Source organism: Ursus americanus, chromosome 1 (genome assembly GCF_024610735.1).
Source record: "Ursus americanus isolate L20-20 chromosome 1, mUrsAme1.1.p, whole genome shotgun sequence".
Taxonomy (NCBI): domain Eukaryota; kingdom Metazoa; phylum Chordata; class Mammalia; order Carnivora; family Ursidae; genus Ursus; species Ursus americanus.
In genome coordinates this window covers 63,076,284-63,090,002 of record NC_142127.1, presented here as the reverse complement: position 1 = coordinate 63,090,002, position 13,719 = coordinate 63,076,284, and the positions used below count along the sequence as shown (strand labels likewise).

At 35.3% G+C, this 13,719-nt stretch overlaps 1 long non-coding RNA gene across 1 annotated transcript in view; it reads right to left on the bottom strand.

Moving 5' to 3' along the window:
- LOC148110776 (uncharacterized) overlaps nt 1-13,719 on the bottom strand; it is a 497,911-nt gene that overhangs the window by 454,730 nt on the left and 29,462 nt on the right. Inside the window, exon 2 of the long non-coding RNA XR_015724380.1 lies at nt 5,257-5,360. This is a non-coding gene — a long non-coding RNA (uncharacterized LOC148110776). The remainder of the gene's footprint in view (nt 1-5,256; nt 5,361-13,719) is intronic.

The window sequence follows — 13,719 nt, the reverse complement described above, 5'->3', positions numbered from 1 at the left end:
CAGCACAGAGTCTGTTGGAGATCCTCCCTCTCTCTCCCTCTGCCCCTCCACCGGCATGTGCACACATGTGCACGCTCTCTCTCTTTCTAAAATAAATGAATCTTTAGAAAAAGAAAATACACAAATATAATACAAGTAAAAATTACATCTATTTTTGTGAAATAAATCAGTAACTTTCCTGTTCTGGCTCTTTTATATTTAATCTTAAGAATCATGCATCTGCTTCTTTATCTAACACTTTCTTTCATATCCTCCTAGAGAAAATGGAATAGCGTGTGTTTGTACATATCAAGGAATTTTAGAAGAAATCACAGAAATCACCCTTTCTAGTTTTTTAAATTTACAGAAGTAGTCTGCCATGGCCTGAATTTTTGCCCCCCCCCCCAATTCATACGTTGAAATCCTAACTCTCAAAGGTAATGGTATTAGTAGGCGGGGCCTTTGGGAGGTGATTAGTTCTTAAGAGTAGAACTCTCATGAATATGATTAGTACTCTTTTAAAAAAGATCTCACAGAGCTCCCTAATCCATTCCACCACATGAGGACACAACAGTAAGTTTGTGACCTGGAAGTTGGCCCTCACCCAACCATACTGGCACTCTGATTTTGGACTGTCAGCCTACAGAACTGTGAGCAATGAATTTCTACTTATAAGCCACCCAGTCTGTACTATTTTGTTATAGTTGTCTGAATGAACTAAAACAAAGTCACAGAAAGATTCAATGACAAGACTGTACATATTCATTTACAAAATAGTTCTGAATAAAATTATTTCTTATGTATTAAATTTCCTTGCATCACATTTACTCTTCTACATTTATTTTGTCTTAACCCTTATTCTGGGGCGGGAGGGGAGCTGATGGTTATGGACAACTGAAATGGAGTCATTTACTCATTCTTTAAGATAGACTCTCCCCTACTCCTTACAACTTTATACTAATGATAGGTAACTCTTACTGAGCACTGATGTAATGTAATGTTGTTATTTGTGTTTTCCATTTAATCCCTGCCATAGTTCAATGATATGGGTACTGATAAAATTAACATTTTATACATTTGGTAATTTTTCCAAGGTAATTCACATAATTATCATAACCATTAAAAAGTTTGTTTACCTTGTTATTTTATATGTTTATATATAATAACTATAATTAGGGGCACCTGGATGGCTCAGTCGTTAAGCGTCTGCCTTCGGCTCAGGTCATGATCCCAGGGTCCTGGGATCGAGCCCCACATCGGCCCTGCTCAGCGGGAAGCCTACTTCTCCCTCTCCCACTCCCCCTGCTGGTGTTTCCTCTCTCGCTGTGTCTCTCTCTGTCCAATAAATAAATAAAATCTTTAAAAAAAACTATATTTATATACTCTATATTATTTTTGTAAGCCCACTGAAAATACTCTTTATAACCAGGCAGATTTAAATAAGTAAAGCATAGATTCCATGAGTTATCAAAGATCACATTGTCTAGTAAAGGAAAGAACCAGGACATAGACTCAGGTGGCCTAATTCCAAATCCAGAGCTATTTCATAGAGAAGCTTGATATAAAGCAGTAGTGTCTTGAAATTAACAGTAATAAAATTCTTCAAGATTGAATTAGCTTAGTGCTGGGCTGTCATTCTGGACATATTACTGATAAAAGGAATGCATACCAGATTATTAGATAGTTTAGTGACTGGGGAAAACTACTCTAGGAGATAGTAGGTTATTCTGATGTTCCACTTCTCAGATTAATGAGACTTAGAAGAAGCCTGTTAAAAGCTCTAAACCTAGAGTAATCAGTACACCCAGTGACACATTCTTCAGCCTAATGAAAAAGCACTCTATTGAATGATTTTTTTATTTTTATTCCTTATTATTAAAATGGAGGAGGAATGTATAGAAGAAAATTATAAATCAGATCACTGGAAGCATATTTTAATTGTAAACCAAACCAAAAAGTTGAAGCCCTTTCTCCCTAAAAAGGAAACAAAAATAATATCTCAAGTATAGCTATTCCATACTTAAAGTTTTAATTAGTTCTCCATTTTCTAAGTTGACTTTGCCAAAAAAAGTATTCAGATTATTATTTAACGTAAATTATTCTAACTAAAACTTTTGATATAAGTAAAATACATATATCCAAATATAGTTTTCTATTAGTTCTGTCCATCAAGGACATTTTTATGAAACAGTTAAGAATGGGGTAGGCTTTTAGGAGAACAAAGAATTGACCACCAGGACTTTTGAATCAGGTTTCACAGTCAGTCATCTTATTTATCTTATGAAAGATGGGGTTAAACGGCCAAGCCATTTCCCAAGCCTTTTGTACCCTATTTCTCTTGTCGTCAAGGTAAGAAAATATCCCTGATATGGTATAAATTTGGTCTATGGTATGTGGCAGGTTTTATTTTCTAGAAAACATACTCTGAGGCAAAGGTTTGTGTACAGAATGTTTATCAGGAACTAACACATGTAAAGTTTAAAAGGAAGGAAGCAGAACTGGCCAGAGAAAGAAGCAAAGTTGCAATGTAGGTCCAAAAGTCACCTCCAACCCCATGGGGGAGAGCTGATGCTAAAATGACCTGTCAAAGTTGTTTGGTGTCAGCATCAACCACTGGATCTCTGCCACCCCAGGAAGGAACTGACCTAGGATAAGGCATTGCTCTACACCATTATTATATTGTCCTCAAACTCTTTTTTTTTTTTTCTGGTAAAATGTTAAAGCTGTGATAGCCAATATCCTTGCCTTTTCTCTTATTTTAATAGGAATGTTTCTAATGTGTCAACATTAAGTTGGCTATCCATGGTAGATTTCTGGTAGGCACTATTTTGAAATTAAGACACTCTTAATATGTTAGTAATTTGTTATAAATGTATGTTAAATGTTAGCAAATGCTTTTTGAACATTTAGTTGGTTATATGCTTTTCTATTCTCATCTATTAATGTAGGTTATTTTCTAATGATGAGGCTCTGTAGCTAAAGGAATTAATTGGCATGATCGTTCAATTCGCCATACATCCACACTCTTTCCATGGCCTCATTATAGAGAAATTTATTTCCCTACCTTCTGACTTTGGGCTAGGCATGCCACTTGGGTTTTTTTGTTTGTTTTTGTTTGTTTGCTTATATCTGTTTTTGTTTTGACAGTTTTTACCAATAGCCAGTAGGTGGAAATTAGTCTGTACCCTTTTGGACCCTAAACCATAAGACTTATTGTTTTCATTTGCCCTCATGTGCTCTGCTTCTGCTGTGAGAGGAACATGCCCTCCCTAACCTGATAGCCCAAGGAGAATGAGGACAAGTAATACAGGAAGAGTTATTAAATCACATATGATTTTTGTCTCTATTTTCAAAAATAAAACAGTGTACATTTCTCTTGTGTGCTTGTCTGTTTTTGATATCAGAGAATACTAACCTTCTAAAAGGTAATGTATTATACAAAATTTTGTATGGTCTATGACAGTTTATACAATGTTGCCAATCATTTAGTTTTGTAAACCAACCAAAGCTTCCTAATTTTTATCAGTTACCTTTATCTTTTTTATTATCTTCCTTCTATTTTGAGTTTGTTTTTTAATTCTGGTTATTGTTTTTGAGCTTCTTAAATTTAAGAATATATATTATTCTCTGAGCACTGTATTGGCCCATTATATACATTTTGTTATCTACTACATTACGATTCAATTTAAATAGCTTATTATTTCTCTTATTTCCTCTTTAACGGAAGATATATGTACAAATGTATTTTTTCACTTGCAATAGAAAATAAGCTGTATCTAGTTCATCTCTTTTTATTGCCTTTTTCCAGAAAAATAACATATTTTTAATGTATTAAGATTCATTTTTGCTGACTCCTATACGTTAAATACTAAAATATTTCAAATATATTTGAAAATAATCTGTACATTATATATTCTGTTTCCTGGATTCATAATTCCATATGTTACACATGCATTTGTGTATATATACACCATCATAAATACACTACAGAAGCTTCTAAATTATGACATTGATATTCTCTGATATTTCTCCATTAATTTTTCTATCATTAGAATTAGATGCAGGGGTTAATATTATAAATATATTTACATTTTCAATATGTAAGACTTATTACTGGTAATATATGTATATGTTTAAATATATGATAAAATATAAAGAATTTAAGTAGTTTATGTATTTTAATCCTTGATAAATACTTAATATTTTTACTATGTAGTAATGAGTGAAAATAAAATTATACAGTGACCTTCTATACGTTAAATATACAATTTAATTGTATTAAGGAAAAGGATTATAGATGATGGAAGATGTAATCTGACTCTTTTGCACACATGTTTATATGTTTTTTTCAGGTTTAGTCCAGGATAGCCTAAGTATGATGGGCACTGATTAATACACGTGTCCTGTTACTACAAAGATAGACATGATAAAAGCAAATGAATATTTCTCTGAGTGCTGTCACATTCAGATGAAATAATTAAACAATTTCAAAACTCTTTGCTTCTGAGTCTTTGTTCCTCAGTCAAACATGGGACCTGACACCATAAAAAGTCCTAAATAGAGGAGAAAAATACTTTCATACCTCAAATTGTATTTTCCTCATCATGATTGAATGCACTGGATTTTAGCTAATAAGTTCAATCTCTTTAATGTTTAGCTTATGTGAAGCCTTTAATCGTCTCTTTAAGAAATTTAAGAAACAGATTTCACAAAGATGCCAATAACCTGATCACTCTCGGCCTCCCTCACCAATACCATTGCAACAGTAGATTTATCCATGTTTAATAGCACAATTCTAATTCATGGGACTCACCACACAGTAAAAAAAAATAGTCATAGATCTGTTAAAGGCAGTATTACTGCCAGTAACTAATGTCCACCAACCACTTACAAGCACTATCAGTAAAATGCGACATGTACAAGAAATGCAGTCCACTCTTGATTAGTCACGTTAATTGGGGTCAAAAATAGCATAATCTGTTTGAATCTAAAAATAAATTCTTAATGTTTCATTATGCAAATAACTCAACTCTCCTTCCCAATCTAACCTTTTAATAGAGACTCTAACAAGTTTGTGTAAAAATTTGAAATGCCCATCATCTTTCTGCCTCTATCAACCCTTTAGTGGAAGCCTAAAATCAGCTATGTGACCCTGGGCAATCAGACGATCAGGAAAATGACCTTTGTATTTCCTCTAATACCTCATGGGACAAATAAAAATATAAATAAGTGGCACATCTCTCAGGCAAATTTTGTAACAGACATAATTTGACTCACCTGTTCCATTCAGTATCTCACTGTTCTCACAGAATACGCTGTATGACAGGCAGGTTGACCAACAAGGCTCTTCGATGTTCTGCTGCACATTTCAAGTGTTCCATCTGGAAGAGGGAGAAGATAGTAATTAAGGGAAATAGAAGTAAATAGAACAGGCACACATGGGAGTGAAATACTGAAGAGCAGAAAGATACCAATAGGTAATCGGTTTAACGATTGCTTGTCCATCACTGGCCCAGCAAGTTCACCGTATTTCAGGGAATGGTATGCTCAAGCAGGTAATCGCTCTCCCTACGGTACAAGATTTATACAGCTCTAAAGGTTATCCTAAGGACCAGCCTCAAAGCCATTTGAATATTATATCCCCAAAGTTCTTTCCTGCTTTGGGGTCTTCTTATCTGTTGTCTCTCCTGAAAAGCTCCTACTCTCTTGTTCTTCACTTACCCATTCTCTTTCCAATATTCAGGTTTTAAACCATATATTTACCACCATCTCATCTGATATAGTTCAATAGATCATTCAATCTGTAGCACAATACCCCATAGTCTTATCAAAGAGAGGTAACTATCCTAACAGCAGTCATCACAATGTGAAATTATCTCATGCAGTTGTTCACTCATTCATTTTCTATCTGTATTCCTATATATAAGGTATTTCCACTGTGTATTGCATGAGTTGATGCCATTAAATGTACACTGAATAAATAAAAAGAACATGAAAAAGGTGACTTGCTGAAGTAGAGGGATCACCTTGTTCACTAACAGGCTTAAACCTTATTGGCTGTGACCACACACAGAAAAATCAGAAGTACCATGACCCACCGGGTGAAACTCAATAAAATGTTGAGCTCTACAGATATAAGAGATCATGTCAGAGAATCAGACTTGACAGTATATAACTATTAGTTTTAAAGTAAATAGGAAAAATTAAGCAATTCCAGTCATATTTATGTTTCTTGTGATTTTGAATATTATTGTTCATAATAGCATATTTACTTTTTATTAATATGACTAGTCTAAAAATTTAGTAATGACTTTGGAATGAAGAGAACAATGCAAATATGACATATTTAGTAGGTATAAAGCCAAGAAATTGATTACATTTTGATATTTATCTCAAGATTTTAACTTGCTCCCTAGTGAGTTACAATAAAGAAATTGCTATAAATTTTAATTAAAAAAAATAGTTAGCTTTAAATTTTCATTCCCAGACGATGGTAGAAAAAGGAAGCTATACTTCATTAGCCTTTTTAAAAGTACATCTACAATGATTCTGTATGATAGATATTTTGATAATTTTACTCCTGGAATTTAATCCTAGAATTATTTATAATAGTCTTTTTTTCTCATGGAAGATGGATCTAAATTTAAATTGAAATCTGACATTTCATTTACTCGGTTAAGTAGCTAAGATTAGATGACATTATTCAAATAGCCTTAAAACCCATAGGCAATAGAAGACATAATAAAAATGTGAGCATTCATACTGCAGGAAGACCTTGCACATATCTGGATGTCTGTTGGGCATGCTGTAGATGATTTGAATACTGTAGCTTTAATGCAAATTGGACATGTCTCTAACATTTCCCTACAACTTCAATAAACACATTTACTTTATTTTTTTTTTAAGATTTTATTTATTTATTTGACAGAGAGAGAGAGACAGCCAGCAAGAAAGGGAACACAAGCAGGGGGGAGTGGGAGAGGAAGAAGCAGGCTTCCCAGGGGAGCAGGGAGCCCGACGCAGGGCTCGATCCCAGGATCAGGCCCTGAGTCGAAGGCAGACGCTTAAGGACTGAGCCATCCAGGCGCCCCCCCCCCTTTTTTTTTTAAAGAAACACATTTACCTCAAACTATAAAATAAGTTAATATTTTTCTTAGCATTAATTAAAAAATATTTTTATCAAAAATTATTGAAAGTATTTTCCAATTATTAGTTCAATAGAAAGTAACTAGGCCAAAAACAGTTAGGATTATATAACATATTTTATTTTTATTTTATTTTATTTCTTTATTTTTTTTTTTAAGATTTTATTTATTTATTCGACAGAGATAGAGACAGCCAGAGAGAGAGGGAACACAAGCAGGGGGAGTGGGAGAGGAAGAAGCAGGCTCATAGCAGAAGAGCCTGATGTGGGGCTCAATCCCAGATCACCGGGATCACACCCTGAGCCGAAGGCAGACGCCCAAACACTGTGCCACCCAGGTGCCCTTATATAACATATTTTAATAAACTAAACATTAGTGATCATTCCAAATACAAACCCATTTTGTATATCATTTTAATCAATATTCAATATTTATTACTTAATTTTTGAAAGTGTAGAAGTTTAAAGTGCACAGCATAATAGAGTGCACAGCCCTGGTTCCTAGAACAGTGTCTGCTGCCAAATTGCTACCTTTAATTATTCAGTGAAAATAAAAGGAACACAGAAAAAGTAACTTACTGAGGTAGGGCGATCACAGTTTCACTGCCAGGAAAGTAGCCACAGCCTAAACCTTACTGGCTTTGACCACACATTACGGGTTGGTGGCAGAAAAATCAGAAGTACTATTACCCTGGCTGAAAATCAATACAGAAATGAGTTCTACAGATATAAGAAATAATATTAGAGAATAAGACTTGATGATATATAACTATATTTTTTGTTTTAAAATAAATAACAAATTAAGTGATTTCAGCCATATTTGCTGTGATTTTGAATATCTTTCAGAACTTAAGAACCTAGAATACTGTATTAATTCACTATATACTGAATATAATTCACTATATTAATTTATTTAGCTTAAAAGTTCTTCTTAGATTATAGCTTCTTGTTTTTAGTTACATATATGGAATTTTTCCAATTTCTGGCTCATGAGAAATTGTACGTTTTATTTTGTCATCTGGTGGTAATTTTATCTAGAATTAATAAGTATTTACAAATATAAAGATATGTAATATATATTATTAAAATGCAATTTAAATGGTATTGGAAATACTAAGACTTACATTAGAAGCTGCAAATAAAAAGTGGTTTTACATGTGAAGAGAGAATCATATGGAGTAGATTATGCTAGTTCTTGCAACACTGCAGTATTCTCTTAATTTTTCTAACTTACAAACTATTAATACTTTAGATTCCAAACAATATGTATCACTTCTCAATCCCAAACTTGAATTGCAAATTCCATTAATACATCATTCCACTGTTACCACCACCATCATCAAAATCACCTACATGTGGCTATTTAAAAGATATTAGGGAAAAAAAAAACATTTCATTCGTCATAGCATATAATACATATTTTTAACTAGATCTCCATTTATTATTTATCTTAACTGCCCCTGCCAACCGATTTCCTTAACACCTAATATTGAAATCTTGATTATTCCTTCCCACTGAACATAGAATACAGGCCTCTCTCTAAAAATTCCTCTATTCCAAATTTTGTTTATATTTCAAGAAGCCAATGCTCCAATAATGCTTCTTTCTTATAGTACACAGACTTTCTTATTCTGAAAATCTCAGTGTTTGTACATTTTATATCTATTATTATCTTTTGTTTTTTATTTTTCCGTGTGTGTGTGTGTGTGTGTGTGTGTGTGTGTGTTCTCTCTAAAGTTTTTGTACCAGAGGCATACTTTCTATTTCTCTGATATTTTATTCAGGTTCAGTATAGTGATATGCTCATTTATTAACTAAAGACAATCTCCAAATAATATTGCCTGTGAGTTTTTGTGTGTGCACACACATAATATGATTTCATTAGGTATCCAGGAACATTCTTGGAGTGACATCTCAGAAATGTTACATATGTTTTCAATATCTAACTCTTGCAGAGCTGGCAAGAAAGAAAGGTGTAATATATAGATTTGTTCCAGCCTTGTTCAGAAGTGGACTCTGGGTCAAGATCTAGAAGAATTATTGGCCACAGAAAATATATTCAACTGCAGATTATGGTATGTGCTTGCATCCCAAGATTACAGTGATATGAAATCACCCTTAAACTGCCAGAGAATTCATTTCTTAGCTGATTCTTTCAGTATATAAATCATACCTCTTATATCCTTACACATAAGATGCCAAAATTATTTTTCATAAGAATCCTATTGCATCAGAACTAAATTCCCAACAGAAAAACAGAAGAATTATCATTACTGTTGTATCTTTCTATCATGTCTTTTTATTGTATATGTATTCAGAATTTACCTCCCAGATAGTCTATCTGGCATAATCGAAATAGGTAATTTTTCCTCATAGGTTCTTATTTCAAGGCATGTGATAATTCTCTGTGAGTTTTCACATATCCTTTTCAGTTCCTTCAGATGTTTCTTAAGAACTTTAGTCTACTGCTTAAACATACTACCGGTCTACAGAAAAGTCAATAAGACTCAACATTATATACAGTTTAACCTTCTTTTTATAAAAGCTTCTCCCTTGAAGTTTTTTTTAAGTACCCCTCTAATATTTCATTTATTTTATTCATCTTAAACATTTTTAGCTAATTTAATTTTTTAGTAAGTGTTTTTAGTTTATATTAGCACTTTATCCAAAAATGCAAGGAAAGAAAACAACAGTTTCTATTGAAGGCACTCTGCTTCTTTAATGAAACTTAATTTATTATAATCTTTGTTCATTTTTTTGTTGTTTATATTTTTAATTCTATACTGAATTATAATAAATATAGAAGAAAGTACATAAATCATAAAGTAACAGCTTAATGAATTTTCACAAAGTGAACACAACCAGGACCTGGATCAAGACACAGAACACCTGTTCCCAGAAAACTCCCCATATGCCCCTCCCAGTCACTGTCCTTCCTTCTTCTCCCAAATAACCACTATCTTGACATCTAATACCACACCTAAGTTTTGTCTGCTTGGGAACATATTGCAAGTGAAACATGGATGGTCCTTTCTATTCCTTGGTTTTCATTCCTTGACATCATCTTCTCCAGTAACATTTACCCTCACTCTACCTCCTGAGATCTTGCCATCTTTAATAACTACTCCACCTCCAACGTCTTGTTTGCAATTATTCTACTTTCTGACCATCCACATATGATTTAGTAATCTTTGTTCAAAATTTCTTTGACCTTGTCCCTGTGAAAACATCAGGTCTACCATATTCTCAGTGTCCATCATTTCTCTTGTGTCCTCACTCCTCCTGGCTCATCTTGAAATTCAAAGCTATTCAGCCATCATTAACTCCCCAGCTTCCTTTCCATTGTATTCACTAGGCAAAATCAACTAAATTTAAACCCAACTCTCCATTTAACCTGCACCTGCCCCCAGAGCTGTGTGAACCTACAGGAAAAGCACATATTGTGCTGACTGGTCTCAGTGTAAATTCAAGTCTTCAGATCTCAAGTTGTACCACTAAGCTTCCCAAGTAAACTTCATTTCTGTTCTCAGAAACAAAGATTTCACACTTTTGCTTCACTCTTCAAGCTTCTCACATCCTCTCCCTTCTCCCATTCTCAGCTCACAAACTGGACTCATATTTTATGGAGAATGGAAGCATTAGACAAGTTTCCTCAGCTTCTTACCACCAAATCTTCAACCTACCATCTGTGCACCCATGTCCTTTGCCTCTTGGTACAATGTTTGATGTGTCCCTTCCCCCATCAGAATCCAACCCCTCACTTGTACTCTGCATCTCACCTCTTCCTGCTTACTCAAAAGCCCTTCTCTAGTAACTCTTTCCTCTATTACACTATCAGCTTCTCCTTCTACACTGAATCAGTCCTACTAGTATATAAATATGCCTCAATATGCACCATCTTAAAAAATGATAAAACTCTTTGATTCCTCATCTCTCTCTAGTTACCACCCCGCTTATCTCTGTTGATCAAATTGTCTATGATGACTACCTATTCATCCTGATCTCCTGTGCTCCCCTTTACCTTCTTCAGCCAAATGTCCACTTCACTACTGAAACTACCCTTGTCAAAGTCATCAGGGACCACCATGCTGTCAAAGCAATGGTTTCCTTCCAACAATTCATTCATTTGTTTTGTTTCAGATTGGGCTCTTTCCTGAATTTCCCACTCATATAAAATAGGGCCTACTCAATATAAAACCATGATTTCTAGTAGGAAACTCCATCTTGGTTATGTATACTAAATCATATCTGCTCTGTTTAGAAAAATGTCCCTTCTCATTAACAGGTTCCTAGGAGAATATCAGCTGTTAATTATCCTAACTCCTAACTTCTCAAGTTTAACATGTCCAAATCAAACTCTTTACCCTTAACACTGTTCCTTCTCCAGACTCTGCATCTCAATTAAATGGCATTATGACAACCTAGCTGCTCAATTCAAAAACCTGCTCACTCCCATGCTTCCTCTTACCCTGCTCTCCATGTTGTCACACACACAGTAACCAAGTCCTGTCGCCACTACTTTCAAAAAACATGTCCTGAATCCATCCATTTCTCCCCATAGCTCTTGCTTTCACCCTAGTTCCCATCACTACCACCTCTTGCCTAGACCACTGCAACAGTATCTCCCAAATCCTTCTCACTGCACTTAGAATGAAAATCTAAATCTCATATTACAACTTAAAATCTCAATATGATCTGGACCCTGCTCGCCTCTGAATTCACTCCACATCACCCTCTCTTTCCTGCACTTACTTCCATTCAGACACAATGGCTACATTTCAAACGTTTCATTTTGTTTGGCAAAGTCTTAAAGCATTTGAATTTTCCCCTTAATATTTGCTGTTGTTATTTTTCCTGTTATTATTACCTGAAATTTAGAGGACTGTTTCTTTTTCTTCAAAGTCTCATAAAATTAGGACAGCTCTTGGGATTGTTAAATCCATATTGACTATCTCTAGAATATACTACAACCTTTCAATATGTGGATCCACACTTCCTTGACTTCAGGAAAGCTCTCTTAAGTTATCTCTTGGGGTATTTTCTTCATGATTTTTTCCTCTTCTTTAACGACACAAACTGTTAATATCTTGTATCTCCTTTTGCTTCCACATCAATTTATTTTATTTTATTCTACTTAAAATTATTTTTATTCTTCTTAAAATAAAGTTGAAAATCAACTTTTCAAACACATTCTCCCTGTTGCTTTGTTTTCATATATATCCTTCCCCCTCTTCCTGTAGTAAATATGAGCTCATTTTTTCTTTTTTCTTTTTTTTTTAAGTAGGCTCCACACCCAGCAGAGAATCCACTACCCTGAGATCAAGACCTGAGCTGAGATGGAGACACATGCTTAACCAACCTGAGCCACCTAGGCACCCCTGACCTCACTTTTTCTGTTTTAATGTTTTTCTTCCTCCTCTTTCTTGAGCACCACTCATTTTTCATCTTTTATTGTCTTATTTCACCCTTGAACCTGTGTCTCTTCCATAAGATCATTATGCATAGAGGCTGTGCATCATTCAGTACGTTAAGCCCATAGACAACTGAATGGCATGAGTTTCCTCTCACCCACGGCAACATTATTCTGCTGTGTACTCTTCATCCTCCTTTTGTTTACAATAGATCTTCCTTCCCTGTCTCCCTCTCCCCCCCAATCTTCCCTCCCTCCACCACTCACCCTCCCATCCCCGCTTCCTTTTTCCCTCCCTTTATTCATCCCTCTCCGTGTGGCTCATACTTCAACCCTTTTCAGCCCTCAAACCTAAAATAGCTAGTAGCTTCCAGGGGCACCTCTTCTAAGACACATTCACAGGCACCTGGTTGCCAAAAAGGGAGCTCTTCGTGTTTCCTTCCATAGCCCCCTTCTCTGCCACTCTGTGACTCAGACAACTTTCGGTGGCTCCCGCACCCCATCAAGTACCCTCACCTTATTCCAGACAGGGGTCCATGAGGTTAGCTCCTTAGGTCATGGCGTTCTTCGCATAGTGCGTGCTCTGCCAGGGCGGTCTTTGCTCTGCCCTCCATGTGTTTTCTCTCAGACTGACTTTCCGCAGGTCACCTCCTGGATGCGCCCAGTCCACGTCTTCCGTCAGTCACATCCGCACCGACAATGCTGTATGTTCTCGAGCCGCGCTTCTGACGTCGTAGGTCAGACCCGCACTTACGACATTGTTTGTTAGATCCGCGCGTCTTACGTCATCGATCCAACCCGCACTTACGACTGTTAGACCCGCGCGTCTGACGCCGTCAGAGCCGCATATTCAACGTCGTCTGTCTGATTCACATGTCAAACCTCGTTCTGAATTTGCGTGTTGGTCAGTGTTCGTTTTGTTGTTGTTATTAGTGAGGTGCACCACATACAATCAACTCAAGTCTTTAATTTAGGTCTGCTTGTATTAGCTGCTGGAATCTATATTGTTTGCTAAAATCCAATATGTCTGTGAACATTTACATGAAAAATGACTGAGGTGGGGTCAGAAGTGAGAGAAAATGAGTTCTAATGTGAATGTTGAAAGAGAATTGTCTAAAGAAACACTGTGAGGATCCTTTAAAAAGTTAAATATATCTCAGTTTGCAAGTTGATAATTTTAAGATCG